A 16,406-nucleotide genomic window follows, 5' to 3' on the forward strand; every position below is an offset into this window, starting at 1 on the left:
ACTACAAAGATAGATGTAGATATAAGTAGATTATTAAAAATACTATAAGATTTTTAAAACACTATTATGGAAATATTTGAATACTGGAGTCATTGTATATTATTTTCAATTTTATATACAAATATGACTTCTTTAACATGAGATACAAGTCATTGTATGCATAGTTTAGCCTTATGAACTTTCTTTATTCTTAAAATTAAAAATAAAATTGTCAGCAAATTCTAGCACTGCTTGTGTGTGTGTAAGTGGTAGTGAGGAGGGTTTATTGGAAATGATTTTCTTTTTCCCATTATTTCATAATTGGTAGATTCTCATTTTGTAAATTTATAGAGATTTTCAGATCATTAATTTTTTAAAATTTTACTTTGATAACTACTTTCTTCCTACTACACTGTGATTTCTTCCTAGAAATCATATAGTTATTGAATCTTCTAGTTGTACTCTTTGCTTTTTAGCATCTTTACCCACTAATATCCTTTTAATTTACATAGGTGAATTTATCTTCTGTGCATTTAATAAATTCATTCAGTTTGCAGCTGTATCAAACCTGCAAGGTCACTATTCTATTTGATAATCCTGCGTTATATATTAAATAGATTTTTCCTTGCACTCTTTAGTTGAGCATTACTGTCACAAGTGCACTCACTAGTCTCCTATGGAAGCAACAGCATACACGTCACAGCTTGCTGTCCCTACCCAACTTAGACTGAGTTCACTACTCTCACCTCTTGCTTTCCACATTAGCATCACCATGCCTCCCCAAACTTTCTCCACATTTACTATTTTCCCTGAAATAGCTGTCGTGTTGTCCACTTTACCTCAAGCTCAAACCTGAGCTTGTATTCTTCAGGGCTCTCCAGAGAAACAGAACCAACAGGATGAGTTTCCATAGAAAGGCTATTTTAAGGAATTGGCTTGTGCAATTATGAGGCAAAGTCTGAGATTTGTAGGATAGGCTGTCAGGCTGAACTTCAGGGAAGAGACAACGTTGCAATTCATTCTGAAGGCTCTCCACTGGCAGAACTGCCTCTTGCTTGGAAAAGGTCAGTCTTTTGTTCTATGCTGGCTTTGAACTGATTGGGTGAGATCTACCCTCATTCTGGAGGGTCATCTGCTTTTTTCAAAGTCTCATGTAAATACCCCCTACAAAAACACTCAGAATAACATTTGACTAAAAATCTAAGTTCCATGGCTCAGCCAAGTTGATACATAAAATTAACTATCACAGAGCATTAGGACATTTTATAGTTTCTGTGAAAAAAAAAAGTGTGTATTTTCTCTTTCTTAAGAGTGTCTCTCTTAGGAAACTTAAATTGTATATCCTCATCTTTACTTGTTTATACCATATTGCTTACAAATTATTCACATTTAATTAAACTGTTCAATTCTGAATGCTTTAAACCTGTATCCACTTAATTAGCAGGAATCTTCTTTTTTTGGATGCTGCTGTCCAATTTTTCCCTCTGAAAATCTCTGGTTCTTATCATGGAGTGGAAACATCTCACAAATGCTCATGGTAATTGCAATTCTCCCAGGTGGCGTTAGTGGTAAAGAACCTACCTGCCAATGCAGGAGAGATGAGAGATGCAGGTTCAGTCTCTGGGTCAGGAAGATCCTCTGGAAGAGGGCATGGTAATCCACTCCAGTATTCTTGCCTGTAGAATCCCATGGACAGAACAGCCTGGTGGGCTACATTGGACACAAATGAGGTGGCTTAGTACAGAATGCACAGTTGCAATTCAGACCTGAGAGCCACTCTTATCACAGACCCTTCTAAGATCACAGTAGTTCTGTTAATCACAGGTTGCCAATGGGCTCACTGTACTAGCCTCTTCCATCCTTTTCTTACAGACTCCTCTGCCCATGGAATTCTCCAGGCAAGAATATTGGAGTGTGTAACCATTCCCTTCTCCAGGGAATCTTCCCCACCCAGAGATAGAATCCAGGTCTCCCACACGCGGGCAGCTTCTTTGTCACCTGAACCACGAGGGAAGCCCTTTCTTAACCTCCACTCAGAAGTAAACTTTTCCCTCTACCCCAAATACAAAAAAGTCTTATGTGACCAGACTTTCCACAAGGAATTTCCACATACAATTATTGGGACCATGGTGACAGGGTTCCTAAGGTTACTATGTCACAAAACTTAGAGTTATGCTTCTGTGTGGAGGGAGAGCAATAAGGCACACCTTTCCAGTGGACCTAAGCAGTAACCTCTCAGATACAAGTCCTTATTGCTCTCCTTGAACCTCTCTAACCTCTTCCATCGTCCTTTTAAATCTTTAGGACTCTCAGAAAATACCTGTACATGTCTGATTCAGCGCTCCTGTGTTCTCCTTCAAACCAAGGGAAGCAGTTGAGTCATGATTTCTTCAAGCATATAATGGGGAAATCAATCAAATTAAAATGATAGTTAAAATTATTAAAATCAATTAAATTAAAATCATTAAAATCATAAACTTCTTTAAAAATAAATAAAAGGCATCCAAATTGAAAAGAAATGAGTAAAATTCTCTCTTTTCTCAGATGATATGATTTTACACATAAAAAAAGCCTTATTAAGGATTACATATAGGCACAATTGCTAAAACTAAGAAGTGCATCAGAAAGCTTCAGGATATGAAATCAATGCACAAAATGCAGTTGCATTTCTATATAAACAGTGAAAACTGCAAAAACAAAAATTAAGAAAACAGTTCCACTTACATTAACATCAAAAAGAGCTAATTGTCAAGACTTAGGAATAAATTTAGTCAAGAAAGTAAACAACTTATATGCTGAAGATGAAAGCAATTAAATGTAAATAATAAATGTAATAAATGGAAATATATCCTATGTCCATGAACTGGAATGCCTGATATTTTTAAGATATCAGTTAAGACAAAGGCAATTTACAGATTCAGTGTATCCCTATTAAAATCCCAATGGCATTCTTTGTAGATACATAAAAACTCATCATAAATTTATATGGAATCTCAAGGGACTCTGAATAGTCAAAATATTTGTGAAAAGGAAAAACAAATTTGGTGAAAGCAATCACACTTTCCGATTTCAGAACTTATTACAAAACTAGAGTAATGAAAACAGTATGATACTTGCATAAAAACAAATTTCAAGATAAATGGAATGGATGGAATTCAGAAGCCAGTAATAAATCTTCACATGCACAATTACATGATTTTTGACAAAGGTGCCAAGATAATTAAAAAAGAAAAAGACAATAAAATGTTGTCAGAAAAACTGGATATATTCTTCAGAAGACTAAACTTGGACTTTTACTTTATACTGTATATAAAAATTTGGAACCAGTCTGTTGTTCTATGTTCAATTCTAACTGTTGCTCCTTTACCTGCATACAGATTGCTCAGGAAGAAGGTAAGGTGATCTGGTCTTCCCATCTTATTTTATTCCCATCTTTATTTTATTGCTCAAGGAGAGCAATAAGGACTTGTACCTGAGAGGTTAGCGCTTAGGTCCAGTGGAAAGAATTTTCCACAGTTTGGTCAGATCTACACAGTCAAAGGCTTTGGCATAGTCATTAAGCAAAAGTAGATGTTTTTCTGGAACTCTCTTGCTTGTTCAATGATCGAACAGATGTTTGCAATTTGATTTCTGGTTCCTCTGACTTTTCTAAATCCAATTTGAACATCTAGAAGTTCACAGTTCACATACTGTTGAAGCCTGAATTAGAGGATTTCAAGCATTACTTTACTAGTGTGTGAGATGAGTGCACTTGTGTGGTAGTTTGATGTTTCTTTGTCATTGCCTTTCTTTGGGATTGGAATGAAAACTGACCTTTTCCAGTCCTGTGGCCACTGCTGAGTTTTCCAGATTTGCTGGCATATTGAGCGCAACACTTTAACAGGATCATCTTTAGGATTTGAAATAGCTCAAGTGGAATTCTATCAATTCCACTAGGTTTGTTAGTAGTGATGCTTCCTAAGGCCCACTTGACTTCGTATTCTAGCATGCCTGGCTCTAGGTGAGTGATCACACCATCGTGGTTATCTGGGTCATGAAGATCTTTTTTTGTATAGTTCTTCTGTGTATTCTTGCCACCTCTTCTTAATATCTTCTGCTTCTGTTAGGTTAGGTCCATACCATTTCTGTCCTTTATTGTGCCCATCTTTGCATAAAATGTTCGCTTGGTACCTATAGTTTTCTTGAAGAGATCTCTAGTCTTTCCCATTCTCCTGTTTTCCTCTATTTCTTTGCATTGATCACTGAGGAAGGCTTTCTTATCTCTCCTTGCTATTCTTTGGAACTCTGCATTCAAATGCTTATATCTTTCCTTTTCTCCTTTGCCTTTAGCTTCTCTTCTTTTCTCAGCTATTTTTAATGCTTCCTTGGGCAACCATTTTGCCTTTTTGTATTTCTTTTTCTTGAGGATGGTTTTTATCCCTGCCTCCTGTACAATGTCATTAACCTCCATCCATAGTTCTTCAGGCACTCTATCAGATTTCATCCCTTGAATCTATTTCTCACTTCCACTGTATAGTCATAAGGGATTTGATTTAGGTCATACCTGAATGACTAGCGGTTTTCCCTACTATCTTCAATTTTAGTCTGAATTTGGCAATAAGGAGTTCATGATCTGATCTACAGTCATCTCCTCTTGTTTTTGCTGATTGTATAGCTTCTCCATCTTTGGCTGCAAAGAATATAATCAATCTGATTTCAGCATTGACCATCTGGTGATGTGCATGTGTAGTTCTCTCTTGTGTTATTGGAAGAGGGTGTTTGCTGTGACCAGTGCATTCTCTTGGCAAAACTCTCTTAACCTTTGCCCTGCTTCATTTTGTACTCAAGGCCAAGTTTTCCTGTTACTCCAGGTATCTCTTGACTTCCTACATTTGCATTCTAGTCCCATATGATGAAAAGGACATCTTTTTTGGGTGTTAGTTCTAGAAAGTCTTGAACTGAACTGATTTACAAAATTAATTTAAATTTGATCAAATTCCTAAACTTAAGATGTAAAACTATAAAACTCTTAGAAGATAAGAGAAAATCTGCATGAAAATTCTTTAGCTTTAAAAAGGAATGAAATTCTGATACATGCTATGACATAGATGAACCCTGATGACAGTATGCTAAGCAAAATAAGCTAGACACAAAAAGACAAAATATTGTATGATTCCAGTTATATGAGATGCCTGGAATAGGCCAAAATCACAGGCACTGAAAGTAAAATAGTTGTTACTACAGGCTGAAGAGAGCAAAAGTGAGGCATTATAGTTTAATTGACACAGGGTTTCTATGATGATGAAAATGTTCTGATAAAAAATATTCTGGTGATGGATAGTGGTGAAGATTAAACAAAATGTGAATATACTTAATGCCACTGAACTGCACCCTTAAAATGGGTTACTTCCCTGGTCATCCAGTGGTTAAGAATCTGCCTGTCATTGCAGGGGACACAGGTTTGGTCGCTGGTCTTAGAGTATTACACATGCCATGGGGCAACTAAGCTTATGTACCATAACTACTGTGTCTACCTCTAGAGCCCAGGAGCCAAAACACTGAGCCTGCTTGCCACAATACAGTAGCCCACACACCCTAGAACCTGTGCTCTGCAACAAGAGAAGCCGCTGCAGTGAGAATCCCATGCACCACAATGAAGAGTGGTCCCCACTTCCTGCAACTAGAGAAAGCCTGCTTACAGCAATGAAGACTCAGCAGGCTAAAAATAAAATTAGTTACTTAAAACGGGAATTGGGGGATTTATATTATACATCTTACCAGTGACATAAATAAATAAGATTATGCCTTTCTCTACTCTTTCTTTGCTTCATAAATTAGATTACTATCAAAATAAGGAATAAGAAAGAATAATGTAATGGTTCATTGATTGCTAGTTTTCCATTCTATAAATTAGAATAATGTGTTTCTTATGTCCAGATTACATTCCTCCCACCTGTACCCCTCCCTTCTCATTCCTGATCCCCCTTATCCAGCTTTATTCATTTCCCAATCTTCTATCACCTTCTAAAATTCTCTACAATGTATGTATTCAGGTATGTATTCAGTGTATTGTATATTTCTCCTAAGTTCCACAAAAGCTAGAATTTTTTTTTGTTGTTGTTCACAATTATATTTTTAGATTTTACAATAGTGTCAGCTATACCACCAACACTTAGACTGTACCCAGTATATAGTAAGCACTCAGTAAACATTTAATTAATGGCTTTATCTGAGATCTTAAAGAATGCATATTGTAGTGTTTAGAAATAATAATTTGATATGAATCAGTTAAGTCTTTGCCAGTGACTAGTTGAATGTCCTTACTCACAGCTCAGTTCCTTAATCTGACAGAGTGTTAAAGAGATTGAACTGTGATACACATTTTACAAACTTTGCCCTCTACAAACTTTGCACACTGAACTTTCTCTAAGAGGTAGCTGTCCTTACTGTTAGCTATATATTTTAAATACAATACCGTATTAGAAAGCAATATTTAGTTTATATTTTTAAGAGAGTAGGGATCCAGCAAGTGTAACAAGTATGTGCACATGCAGTTAGCCCCTGAACAACATAGGTTTGAATTGCACAGGTCCACTTTCATGCATTTTTTAAAAATGCATATTATAGTACTGCCTAGTTCCGGGTTGGCTGAATTTGTGGAGTGGAATCCTTCATAGAGAAAGTCAATGTCACATTATACGTAGATTTCCCAGTAAGTTGATTGAGAGTCAACATGCCCCAAACCCTTGTGTTGTTCAAGAGTCAACTGTACATTTAAAAAAAAAAAAATGTATGTGAGAGGAAGACACTTTATCCCCATTTCCCAGAGTTTGCATTCCAATGAAGATAACAACTTTCATGAAATGTAAAGTGAGTTGTCAGCTTTGGTATTTGGAATATCTACACAAGTTTGATAACATTTATCTGCTAATGTATATGTGACCATTCAAAATGAGGAATGTAGTACACATATTACCTCTTTTATAGAGCTCTTTTTTTGTTTGCATCACATGAAACTGATGTTAAATTGAATATCATAACAAACAAAATGCTGTTTAAAAAATAAAAAAATGTGAACACTAAAATCAGTTTCAATATTTTTTGCAAACTACAAAAAAGCAGTGTTTAAAAGTAACATTAACAAAATATTAAGTTAGTTTTATGATAGTATTGACTAAAATTTTAAAGCAATCATCCAAGTTATCTTCAACACATATTACAAACAATTCTCTGTTTCTTTAGATCATCAGGATCCATCATTAAATATTGATAGATTGTTTGTAGCATTAATTGCCTAATAAAATAAATAACCTACTTTAAGACAAACTTTGGATTTCCTATCTAATCCAGATTTAAAAGTACAATTATTTTAGCTGTCAGAATGAATTCCAAATCTTTATCTTCTTTGGCCATACCAGAAATGAGACCATTTGGTAAAAATAACAGCTTTCTTCTTTCACTCCCCACAATAAGAAAATTAGTATAATATATATGATGCTGGCCTTTGGGGCTCTGTTATATTAAAAAAGGATCAGGAGTAAATGTATAAGGATGGGGGGGGTGGGAGAGAAATACCATTTTTTCATAAAATCTGTACCTTTAAATTTTATATTTATTTTTCTAATAATCAAATTTTGAATTAAAAATTTTTTCTACTAGGCTATTTAGAGGCTCCACATTTAGATAGAATTTTGAGGGTTTTTAAGATTTAAAATTCAGAAGCAGTTGCCAACATGGAATAAAGTAATGTCTACAGTGCCTCCACACATATATCATTTTGGATATTAGACTTTCATACAAAGACATCTTTGCTGTTGAAAGTTAGCCAAGATCTACAGGGAATGCTTTCAACCACAGCATACAATTAAAAAGACAGCAATCATTTTAAGTTTGAATTTGAAACTTTAAGACTTTGGAAAATATTTTAAATAATGTATATTTATGTGATTTATAATTAATTTTCTTCTCGGCATGGGTTTAAAGCTGTGTTTTAAGTTCTCAAGTTCTTACATAAAGAGTAACCTCAGATTTTTATGCCAAACTTTGATCAAAATACCCCTTAAGAGAAATTTATGGACAGTATATGAAGGGTATCATCAGCCATTTTTGTAATTTATTTATTGTGCAAGAACCAAACTGAAATTGTATAACTGTAATTTAGGTCATGTTGTTTTACATGTCCTTCCCTCATGCTTACCATAAAAAGGTGGCTTTTCCTGAGTTATACTTGGAAATTACATCTTGAACTACACTTATAAACCCTTAAACAGTTCTACAAACCCACCTATTATATCATTTAGGTACATTGTAAGATATTAAACAACATTGTATTCCTCCTTATGAAAAAGGGAAAGTGTTAGTCACTCAGTTGTGTCCAACTCTTGGTGACCCATGGATGATTGTCTGCCAGGCTTCTCTGTCTATAGGATTCTCCAGGCAAGGAATCTGGAGTGGGTTGCCATTCCCTTCTCCAGGGGATCTTCCCGACCCAGGGATCAAACCCTGGTGTCCTGCATTGCAGGCAGATTCTTTACCATCTGAGCCACCATGGAAGCCCCATTCCCCATTATGAAAGCCCTTTAATAAATTCCTCTGTGATGGAAAAAAATAGACTATATTATTGGGTGAATTATTAAATCTTTCATTTATTGATTAAAACTTTATTGACTTCCCAATATGTGTTAGATATTATGTTATGTCCAATTGTCCCTTCAGAGTAAACAAAAACAGCTGCTTAGCTTATAGGGCTTAATTCCACTGAGAAGACATAAAATCAGAAAATCCACAATAATGGATAACATTAAATGCTGTATAGAAAAATTAAGTAGGGTAAGGATGTAGACTAGAGGAGAATGGGGCTGCTGTTTTGAAATTTTTATTTTCTGCACTCAGTCCACCAATGTTTCTTGAGCACCTAGAGGTGCCGGACAGCGTTGTAGGCACAGAGGATACGGCCCTGAACAGAGCAGACAAAAGCTCCTGCTTTCATTCTCAGGGAGCTTTCATTCTAGGGAAGCAAGAAAAAAAAAAAAAAAAAAGAAAACAAACAGAAACTATAAGTGCAAACATATACCAGAAGGAAGCAATTGCCATGGAGAAAAATAAGTCAAGAAAGTTGGAGAGGGAGTGCCAGAGTAGTCAGAGAAGCTTTCACTGGGAAGGTGACTTTTATTAAAAACTCAAATGAGGTCACTTTTTAAAAATACAAGTGTGCAAGAAAAGACTTCTGACCTTTCAGACATGAGACAAAAAAAAAGAAAGAAAAAAAGATGTCCACATGTCAGAATTGAGAGTGTTTTCATGTTTCTGGAATAGCAAGTGTCCAGTCCTCGATTTAAGAGCTTTTGAGAGGGTTCTGGAATAGTAGAAAAGTTCCGTGTAACTAGAATGGAGAAAAAACCTGCTAAATGAGTCACAGAGACATTCAACAGCCAGATGACAGATAGACACACTAGATAGTTTAAGAAGCTCAGATTTTACTCTAAGCGTTTAGAAGCCATTGGAGGTTTGCTGGGAAGAAATGACAATATATGCTCATTCTTAAAGAGTCAAACTTCTGTGTGGAGAATATATTATGTGTATGTGCAAGAGTAGTGAAAGGTGAAAGGAAAAGATAGACTTGGAAGCTATTTTACTAATACGAATTCAAGATGTTGGTGACTCGCGTTAGTGTGAGACAGAGAAAGACAGCAAAACTGATTAGAGATTGGCTTTGAAGGCCCCTCTCTGGAATTGGCATGATTTTCATTTTATTTAGCTTTAATCCTGTATTTTATTGGGATTTCTATGTTGCTTTCAAAGCTTATAGGAAGAGAATAAAACATTGCTCCTTAAATTTTACATTGAGCAGGACTCAGAACTAAATTTATATTTTGTTTTATATCTTCAACTTTTTGTCTATATTTCTTTTTCAGTTTGTTTTATATATATATATATATATATATATATACACACACACACATATATATATATATTTATGGATTCAGTGGAGTCTAAATGAATGCCCCAAAATAGCTCTTCTTTTTAACTTTGATGTTTGAAAGAAATATGATGAAATTTTGAGGAAAATTATGTCTTGGCAGACTTATACTCCAATGGAAACACTAAAGAAAATGTACTTAAATAAACAGCATCTATTTGAGACAGATTATATGACATTGAGATACTATGTTTTTGTTACTATATTTCATGCATGGTTTTATGGATGACTAAAACAGAAATGAATATTAATGATATCTATATTAAAATAATATTCAATTTCCAAACAAATGGCAACACTACTTTCAATTGAACTAACTGTTCTGATGCTTCAAATGATTTTTTTCTTCACTAAATAAATAGAAATATCTAAAATTCTGACACTCTTATTAAAATGGCAAAGGCATATATTACTGTAGATATGCCAGTTTTTTTAGATTACATTTTGTATCTTTATAGTCCTGGAATAAGAATGGTAGCAATGAGTTGTAACTTTAGGACTTCCATATTTGTAAAAGCATGAAATCATCATAAGGATATGTTGATCTATCAAATGTCATCAATTACACATTTTTTGGAGAAGGAAATGGCAACCCACTCCAGTATTCTTGCCTGGGCAATCCCATGGATATATGAGCCTGGTGGGCTTCAGTCCATGGGGTCACAAAAATTGGACACAACTTAGTGACTAAACAACAACAAAGGCACAATTACACTAACTCATCACTGCCATAGAAATGATCATTATTCCTTTATTTCATTTCACCCATTTTGCTTTCTTATTTTTGTATCACTGCTATATGAAAGATTATCATGTTATTTTTTACACTATTTAAAGGGAGCTAGTACAGGGGAAGGAGAGATGAAGAGGTAGGGCATAGATGGTTTTTGTTGTTGTTGTTCAGTCACTAAGGCATGTCTGACTCTTTGCAACCCCATGAACTGCAGCACGCCAGTCTTTCCTGCCCTTCAGTATCACCTGCAGTTTGCTCAAACTCATGTCCATTGAATTGGTGATGCCTTCCAACCATGTCATCTTCTGTTGTGCCCTTCTCCTCCTTCCCTCAATCTTTCCCAGTATCAGGGTCTTTTCCAATGAGTTTGCTCTTTGAATCAGGTGGCCAAAGTATTGGAGCTTCAGCTTCAGCATCAGTCCTTCCAATGAATATTCAAGCTTGATTTCCTTTATGATTGACTGCTTTGATCTCCTTGCAGTCCAAGGGACTCTCAAGAGTCTTCTCCAGCCCAACAATTTGAAAGCATCAATTCTTTAGTGTTCTGCCTCCTTTATAATCCAGCCCTCACATCTACATGACTACTGGAAAAACCATAGCTTTGATTATATGCACCTTTATCAGCAAAGTGATGTCTCTGATTTTTAATATGCTGTTTAAGTTTGTCATAGTTTCTCTTCCAAGGAGCAATTTTAAGTCAGTGAAAGTATTCTGTAAGATACTATAATGGTGCATACATGTCACTGTACATTGATCAAAGCTATGAAATGTACAACATCAAATGTGTGCCCTATGGAACTTGGACTGTGAGTGCTAATGATGCGTCAGTGCAGTTGCATGACTTGTTCCAGTCTGGTGGGGAATATGGATAGTGGGAGAGGGTATGCATGTAGAGGATGTATGGAAATCTCGGTACATCCAGCTCAGTTTTCTTGTGAACCTAAAACTGCTCTATAAAATAAAGTCCTTTAAAAAAAGAGCTGGTGTGTACCAGAGTGAACCATAACTATGACTTCATACTTGTGTTGACAGACATCCATCAATTGATAATGTATTTTGTCTACAGAAATAAGCTTTGGGAAACTTATTGAATCATATATTTATTTACAAATACCCAAAATAAAGCAGGCTATAAGTCACTGAATTCTGCTGTTTGGAAGCTCGATGTCAAAGACACACCAAGTAACAGAGGAATATTAAAGTACATTTTTTCTTCAACTGGTTTAATCTGATAGCAGATTAAAAATGTTTATCTCCCCATATAAATCTTGCTATGCAATCATCAATATACTGTTAAGATATCATTAAATACATAATGCTATCTCATTTGCCAGCAAAAACAGCTTGGCACTACTAATGTTAATATAAACTTCATGAAATAGTGTCGGGTAAAACAACAATCAGTGAAAGTTATTCCAAGCTTTTTAAGATGATTGTGGTATCTTCATATTTACACTTTGCTAATGCAGATTGCTAGGAATTGCTGATAAGCATACATACGTTATGAAGCATTAGGAAAACATTTTTGATAGACTTTTCAAGCATATCACTTTTTCATCAGCTTCTACTGTAATGTTGTAATCATTCAAAGTTTCATCCTTTCCATCCAACCATAATCCTTTCTATCTTTGTCCATGTTTTATTCCCCATCTCTACTAGAAAATCTATCAAAATATGCTTTTAAAGAGATTTTTATAGAATTATTGTTAATAATGTGCTGATTTTTCTCATTTCCTAATGCCAATTTATGTAAGCAAATATATATACTATTGAGTTTTTCTCTTCTCGTCCCATTGATCTCTCATCCTAGAATGCAGCCTGCCTGAGGTATGCATCAGTTCCTGAGGGATCAACTTCTGCTTCCTTACCTCCACTCTTTTTTTCTCTGTCTTACAGGAACTGATTATAGTCTAATACTTTGACTTTCTCTTTCCACTGTCTCATCTCACAAATTCTACACTCATTCACACTGAACTACTTTTTATGGATATGAACTGCATTTCCACAATCCAGTACCTTTACCTGAGTTATAGTATGTTATCATATCTAGAAAACCAAGTGGACTGAGATTCTAGAGGGGGCACAAGCAAATCTTCAATTTCAATGGAAAGTGATAAATAGTGTGCAAACACAATTCAAATTTATTGATATTTAATATGTATCAGAATCTATGTTAAGTGAATTGTATGCATCATTTAAAAAATTATCATGATGGAATGTCTATTACTAACCCACACCTTATAGATGGAAAAATGATCCTTGGATAGTTTTAAGACTTACTTAAGGCCATATATTTTACATCTAAGCTGTTTCACTCCATATCCCACAGTCTGAGTATATAGACACGGTACTATGACAGCATAGCAGAAGTATTGAGAGCAAAGTGGGGATGGAGGGGAGATTCCAGAGTTTTGCAAAGGGGAAACACTGTGGAAGCAAAAAAATGACATGGATGAAAAATGAGGAGGGGATGTGCTTTAGAATCAAAGGGAAAAGAGAATCTGAGATGAATACATGGTGGTCACTGTTATAAAATTGGTGATATAAAATTAAGAGTAAATAATTGGAAAACTCTGGAAACAGTGGTTCTCAATAGCAAGATGTTTCAGAATTTCCCGAAAACAAAATGACAATGATACTAAATTAGAGGAGAAGTACCAAGCACCTCAGAATGACAACACAACTTGCAACAGAAATATTTTTCATGAGCAATATCCCCCAACTCCCAATCTTGTATAATCCCTAAGGCAGTGGTTTTCATCACGGGCTGTTTTGTTTTCTGGAGGACCTTTGGCAATGTCTGAAGACATTTTCAGTTGTAATAACTAGTCATGGAAGTGGGGTGCTGGGTGCTGTTGTTACATAGATGGTAGGGGTCAGGGAGTTTCTGGAACATTCGAAATTTCCAGAACTACCCTTTACAGCAAAAAATTACCTGGCCCCAAATGTCAATACTAGAAGAGTTTACTCTGCTCTAAGGTGAGAAATTCAATGCTCAGAGAATTGAGAGTCTTTCACAAGGAAGTTAATCACAGGGCAACAAATGTACAGAGCATTTTTCCCCATTGTGGAGTAGCAGAAATCAACATGAAACACCAGACTAGAGGCAAGCCCCAGGTGGAGCTCTTTATCAAGGGAATTCCCACAGATGCAGAGATGGTTGTGACAATAGAGATGTTGGACAGGGCCCAGTTTCAGACTTTGGTCCTATTCCCAGACTGGATGTGTCTTTGACTGTCAGTCTAGTACTTTGGCATACCCTGGAGGCAAAGTTGCCTATAATCAGATTCAGCATCGAGATATAATCATGCTGACAGAGATTCTGATTCGGACTGAGAAATCAGGCTCAAGTTTCCAAATCTGATCAACCTAGGTCCTTTTAAAAAGATGGTGAACAATTATTTGAAGAAAATCAACTGTTTGAATGCATTGAAGTCAAGAAAATTAATCATTGAGAATTAGTCACTTTTTTATATTAACTACAATAGTTCATATAGAGAATCAAGTTAAAATTCTAAACTAAAAATGATTAATAATAAGGGAAGGAATGAAAAGTATTATGCTCACTAAAATAAAATAAAACAGTGCTATATAAATCTGGTCATTTAATCATAAGATGCCAGTTTTTTTAAATTTATTGCCACTAATAACTGGATTGAGTAATAGAACAGACACAGGGTGAAGATTAAAGTTATTCACTGGAAAAGTGAAATTAAAGTTTTCCCCAAAACACAGAACAAAAGAGAAGAAAGAGGAAAAAAATGTATGAGTAAAATACCAAGTGACACTATGACATATCCAGGGAAATCAGTATCTTTCCATAGGCATTCATAAAAGAGAGAAGAGAAATAACAGAGACTATTTATTATCAAATATTTTTAAATAGTGCTTCCCTGGAGGCTCACTGGTAAAGAAACCATCTGCCAATCCAGGAGACTTGGGTTTGATCCCTGGGTTGAGAAAATCCCCATGAAGAAGGAAATAGCAACCCAAGCCAGTATTCTTGCCTGGGAAATCCTAAGGACAGAGGAGCCTGGCAGACTTCAGTCCATGGGGTCACAAAAGAGTAGGACACAACTTAGTGACTAAACAACCCAACAACATAGTTAATAGTTTAGTGATACAAATCACTGTCCATTTTATTTACATTTCTTTAGTTCTATATGTGGCATTTTGCCACAGTTATTATTATTAGGCATAATATCCTCACTAATCTATAGACATAATCTGTACAGAGATTGCCAGTTATTCCAAAATATGTATTCATTCTCTCCCTCCTATTCAGCAATAAACCCTGAGGTTTAGCTGCTCACATATTTATAAGTGATAAAGACTATATTTTCTAGAATCACTTGCTGTAGCATTGTCTCCTGAACAATGGAAACCAACAGACTTTGGCAGATCTTTACTTAAAAAGCTTAAGTGCTTTTCAAAACCTGTTTTTCCATCTTCCTACTACCCCAATTTGGAGCATGACAAGAATTCAAAGTGAATATAGTTATCCTTTATCCAATCTATCAACTGTCTATTTATCTATCTCTATACATATATCTGTCTAAGGATTTGACTATGTAGATATACAGATCAGATGATAGCCTATGGTGACATATAATGCAAAACATTTGTAACCAATCAGATTCAATACAATTGATACAGATAAAAAGGAAAAGACCTATTTCCAGTAGATACATTTGCAAAGATGTTTTCAGTCAGAGAAAAGAATATATCATTTGGTACAAAGTTTACAACTCAGAATATGAGATTCAAAGATTAACTATTTTATTCACAGTTTTATCCAAATTAGCATATTGAATTTAGGTTTGGGGGAAAATGTTTTTGCTCACAACAAACACAAAGTCAAGTAAGACTTAATAAGTATGCTTCTGATTTCTAAGTTTTAATCCTGGATCTCCAGCTTTATGGTGCTATGTCAATTCCAAGACAATCAGGTCAAACTCCTCATTTCGCATGGAGACAAAGAATCATATGGCAGGACATTAGATGTTACCCACAAAGCTACTCAACTCAGCACTCTCACCACCCCAAAGTGACCTCAAATGCTCTATTTCCCCTTCTCATAATATCTGTATCATACTTTTTTCTGGATAAATCTACAGACATTATCATCTAGACACATAATGCTGCTTAGCACTTTGCAGCTTTATATTACACACATTTCTGAAAGGGAATGCAAGTTATATGGGTCACAACGATTTATTTCAAGACTCTGTAATAAAGCAAGTTCAGCTATGCTTGCTCCTTGTAGACAATAGCAATGTCTCTGAAGAAATAAATTCCACAATTGTTCTCAATGCATTAGAAAGTACACCAGATTTTAAAGTTGTCTTCCAAATTTCATCATGGAAATTCTTTGTAGATGAAGCCAAACCACAATGATGGCAATTTTTCATCTCAGTAAACTGTTCTCCTAAATCTGATCTAAATGGGTCTAATTCATATCATTTACTTTATGATTAACAATATTAGAATCAGCTTTCAACATTTATATTTTCAACATAGTGTGCTTAAAAGTACATTTGATTTTAATTTAGTGTTTTCTCTAACACATTAAGTATTCAGTTTGAAACAAATGTGTGCTTAACTTTTACACTATAAAGATATGTATAACTAATTATAGATAATGTAAACAAATAATTACGTATCTGCTGGATTAGAATTATCTATAAGTATTCTGTAGATAATGGGAAGCCCTGGTGTAAACAAATAATTATGTGT

This window comes from Dama dama, chromosome 5, assembly GCF_033118175.1.
Source record: "Dama dama isolate Ldn47 chromosome 5, ASM3311817v1, whole genome shotgun sequence".
Classification (NCBI taxonomy): Eukaryota; Metazoa; Chordata; class Mammalia; order Artiodactyla; family Cervidae; genus Dama; species Dama dama.